Here is a 5,000-nt window from a genome sequence, read left to right on the forward strand (position 1 = left end):
GTGTGTGTGTGTGTGTGTCAACGCAAGTGTGTTTAAACGTTAATATGACTGTTTGTCTCTGTATCTCAATGCATGTGTGTTTCAGTGTGTGTGTCTGCATGTGAGTATATGTCAGTGCTTGTGAGTGTGTGTGTGTGTGTGTTATATTTAGAGGTAGCTCTGATATCTGCTCTCTCCTCCCACTGCAGCCCCCCCTTTCAGTCTCTCTCTCTCTCTCTCTCTCTCGTCCTGAATGTGACTGAATCACAGCAGAATCACAGCGGTGGAGAAACAGTGGCGATCACCAGTGCTGAGGTGAGACGCGCTCTATATTATGGTGTGTGTGTGTGTGTGTGTGTGTGTGTGTGTGTTCTGCAGCGGATCTGCAAGTCGTGTGTGTGTGTGTGTTTTTGACTGTGGTGTTCTGCTGATTTCTCTGTGGTCTGTGTTGTATTGAGCTGATCATCTCACACACACACACACACACACACACACACACACACACACACACATAAACGTTCTGGAAAGCAGAGGCTGGAGGAACAGGGTGATCTGCTGAAGGGCATGTCGTCTGGTGTGTCAGGATCAGTGTTCTCTGTGAATGAGCTGTGTTAGTCTGAGCCGGCGGTCAGATCTCTGCGTTCACACACACACACACACACACACACACACTCAGGTCCTCCAGTGGATGTGTTTAATGCACAGCACTCATCAATATAGCAATACTGATGATCAATACAGGATGAGTGTGCTCTATATGCTGTTTAATAGCGTTTCTCTCACACATTACAGCAGCGCTTCTCAAACTGTGGTGTGTGTACCGCTCGTGGTTGAATATGCGTTGAACATATGTGAATATGACATAATAATACTCATTATATGACATGTAGCCTGTATTTCTGAGGTCCAGGCAACATTATGCACTATAAGCTAATACTTTACATTTCAGCACAGCACTTTTCTTTTTACATTGAGCATATTTTAATGTATATATTCATAACATGAGATCATAAACTAATGTTGGAGCACATCTGATCATTTCTGGAAGCTGACTCCAGCAGCAGGGGGCGCTGTTACAGCTGAAGATGACTCCAGCAGCAGGGGGCGCTGTTACAGCTGAAGATGACTCCAGCAGCAGGGGGCGCTGTTACAGCTGAAGATGACTCCAGCAGCAGGGGGCGCTGTTACAGCTGAAGATGACTCCAGCAGCAGGGGGCGCTGTTATAGCTGAAGCTGACTCCAGCAGCAGGGGGCGCTGTTATAGCTGAAGATGACTCCAGCAGCAGGGGGCGCTGTTATAGCTGAAGCTGACTCCAGCAGCAGGGGGCGCTGTTATAGCTGAAGGCCGATTCCCCTGCTCTGACTGACTTATTTGATCCTGCTGATCTGAGTGATCTGTCAGGTGTGTGTTCACTCATATCTGTGCTGTGTTGAGCTCGTAGACTCTTCAGTGATGTATAGAGCAGTATAATACTGTAAACTCTGCTCTGACTGTAGCTGGGAGTCAGTGTAGACACCTGAGGACAGCTGTGATGTGTTCTGATGTTCTGGTTCTGGTCATTATCCTGGCCGCAGTGTTCTGGATGAGCTGTGACTGTCTGATTGTGTGTTTCGCAAGGGTTTGAGCTCAGATCAGTGTTTAGTGTGCAGTAGTTCAGTCCTCGTGTAATAATCAGCATAATGTACATCCAGCCGGTGGTTATCACAGAATAAACCCTTCAGTGTCATAGATCCGCTGCTGATTAACCTGTTGTGCTGTACTCTGTGATAACCACCGGCTGGATGCACATTATCCTGTACTCTATATTAGCTCTGCGTGCTAATAATGCTAAACTACCCTGAATGATTGATGTAGTGATGAATGTTCAGTGTTTGCTCTGGATCTGCTGTTGGAGCTCCAGTGGATCCCGCATCAGGTGTCCATATATGTGACGTGTGTGTGACGTGTGTGTATGTGTTTGTGTGTGTGTGTGTGTGTGTGTGTGTGTGTGTGTGTGTGTGTGTGTATACAGGTGAAGTCAGAATTATTCGCCCCTCTGTTTATTTTTTCCCCCAGTTTATGTGTAACGGAGAGCAGATTTCTGCAACACATTTCTAATCATCACAGTGTTAATAACTCATCTCTAATAACTGATTTATTTTCTCTTTGTCATGATGACAGTAAATAATATTAGACTAGATATTCTTCAAGACACTTCTATACAGCTTAAAGTGACATGTAAAGGCTTCACTAGGGTAATTAGGGTAACTAGGCAGGTTAGGGGAATTAGGCAAGTTATTGTATATCAGTGATTTGTTCTGTAGAAAATCAAGAAAAAAATATCGCTTAAAGGGGTTAATAATATTGACCTTAAAATGGTGTTTAAAAAATTGCTTTTATTCTAGCCGAAATAAAACAAATCAGACTTTCTCCAGAAGAACAAACATTATCAGACACACTGTGAACATTTCCTCAATCTGTTCATCATCATCTGGAAATATTTAACAAAGAAAAGAAATTCAAAGGGGGGTGAATAATTCTGACTTCACCTGTGTATATACACACACACACATACACACACACACACACACACACACACACACACACACACACACACACACACACACACACTACCTGACAGTAGTCTTGTCGCCTTTTTTAGGGACAGAAATACTAACTGTTCTTCTAGTTGATGATTTAGTATCAGAAGTGTCTTATATGAAAGGCGAGGGCCTCTAGATGATGCTTACAGGGTGTCCACGGGCTCTTAAAAAGTATTCTAAGTTAGCAAATCAGTGTAGAGAAACTTGAAGACCCTTAAAAGTATTAAATCTGATCATGTCTTGATGTTGACTGATTTGATGAGGACAGTGCGCTCTGACTCTGCTCAGACTAAAGTCTCATCACTGAACAGAAATAATGTCCAGTATAGAATATAAAGTCCTGCTGCAGTGGAGACAGAATGAAGATTGTGTCTGACTCCATCATGACTGATGTGGAGGCTGAAGTATGAGCAGGAGCGCTATCCTGCTGGAGAATCGTCCCTCTCCTGTGGTTTGTAATGTAATGGGCAGCACAGATGTCTTGATACCTCAGGCTGTTGATGCTGCAGATCTCTCCATACTGAATGAACCCCAAACCATGATGTCTCCTTCACCAAACTTGACTGATTTCTGTGAGAATCTTGGTCCATGCTTGTTCCAGTAGGTCTTCTGCAGTATTGGTGGTGATTGGGATGCAGATCAGCAGATGATCCAGCAGAGAAATCCACCTTCTCACACTCTTACACATCAACAACTAGAAGAACAGTTATTATCTGCTGCTCTTACAGCCGAGATTTACAGCAAGACTTCTGTCAGATAGTGTATGCATGTGTGTGTGTATATATATATGTATATGTATGTGTGTGTGTGTGTGTCTGTGTGTGTGAGAAACACTGATACGGCTGGCACAGGTCCTGATATTCCCCTCATGTGTCTCTGAGATCCACAAACAGCTCAAACTCTTTGCCACTGAACTGTAAATGTGCTCCGTATGCATTGGCTCTGCAGGATCAGGACTGAAACAAACACACACACACACACACACACACACACACACACACACACACACACACACACACACACACACACACACACACACTCAGAGTGACAGATGAGTGTTTAATCCAGAGCTTCAGCTGTGAAGAGCTGATCAGAGGCCTGCAGAACCGTAAGGAGGATCAGGAATCAGGATTACAGATTATCTGCAGGTGTGTGTGTGTGTGTGTGTGTGTGTGTGTGTGTGTGTGTGTGTGTGTGTGTGTGTGTGTGTGTGTGTGTGTGGGATTCTCCTGAAGGACAGCAGCTGATCACGATCTTGAGGCGTCACTAAGTTCATTACAGACACAGATTCAGGAATCGTCTGTGTTCATCATCACCTGTGTTTCTCCCATAACAGATTCTGTTGAACACAAATGAAGCTGTTTTGCAGAATGCTGGAAACCTGTAACCATTGACTTCCACAGTATTAGTTCTCCTACTATTGAGGTCAGTGTTCACAGGTTTATTCTCTCAGATAAATGAACTGAAACTGGTGTGGGACTGATAAGGAAGAGTAATGATGACAGACTGCTCGTTTCTGTCACTGATGATGATGATGATGAGGAAGCATGTTTGTGTGTCAGTGTCCCGTCAGGTCAGAAGCACACATTAAAGCTTGTGTTGTTCAATGATGGTGCTGTTGTTGAATCCTGCAGGGGTTTGAGCTGGACCACTCTTCTCTCAATCAGCTCTTCTGAGGTTTCCGCAGGGTTGTGAGTGTGTTTATGGGAGTTTCTGACCATCCCTCTATCATTCAGTGTTCATTAGGGTGGAGGTCAGGACTCTGTGCAGGCCAGCCCAGTCCTCCTTCATATCTTTGTGGAGCTGGATTGTGGCCATGTTGGACAGGAATGCCCGTCCTCAAAGCTGACAGCATGACACTGTGTGAGGCAGCCTGACTGAGGATTGTGATTGGTCCTTCCAGATGGGGAATTGTGATTGGTTCGTTATTGCCATAATACTATATGCAGTATGCAAATCACAGAGAAGTGCAGTAAATTAAATGAATTTATGAATCGAGCGTTTTGTGTGCTACATGCATAGGATGTTTATCCAAATCTGACCAATCAGATGAGGCCTTTACTCTCTTTAGCCCCGCCTCTTCAAGAGGTGCTGTTAGCTGAACCCAGAGCTCAAAATAAGCACTGATGCTGGGACATCCCAACAGACAACAGCAGTCTGAGTTACGCAGAGCTGTTTATTTCAATCTTTTATTTAATCCATCAGCTCAGAAAATATTCATTCATTCATTGTACTATTTTCATGCATAAATAATTAAAAAATTGCAGATAAAATATCTTTTTGTACATTCATTATTCATTCATTCATTTTCTTTTCGGCTTAGTCCCTTTATTAATCAGGGGTCGCCACAGCGGCATGAACCGGCAACTTATCCAGCACATTTTTACGCATCTCTGGGAAACACACACACACACACACACACACACACACACACACAC

General features: G+C 43.9%; 1 protein-coding gene across 1 annotated transcript in view; it reads left to right on the forward strand.

The window, feature by feature from the left end:
* Positions 1-249: 249 nt before the first annotated feature.
* filip1l (filamin A interacting protein 1-like) overlaps positions 250-5,000 on the forward strand; it is a 34,246-nt gene continuing 29,495 nt past the window's right edge. Inside the window, 1 exon segment of the mRNA NM_001110486.1 lies at positions 250-294. The gene's annotated coding sequence lies outside the window, so the exon portion shown is untranslated.

Source organism: Danio rerio, chromosome 11, assembly GCF_049306965.1.
Source record: "Danio rerio strain Tuebingen ecotype United States chromosome 11, GRCz12tu, whole genome shotgun sequence".
NCBI classification, from domain to species: domain Eukaryota; kingdom Metazoa; phylum Chordata; class Actinopteri; order Cypriniformes; family Danionidae; genus Danio; species Danio rerio.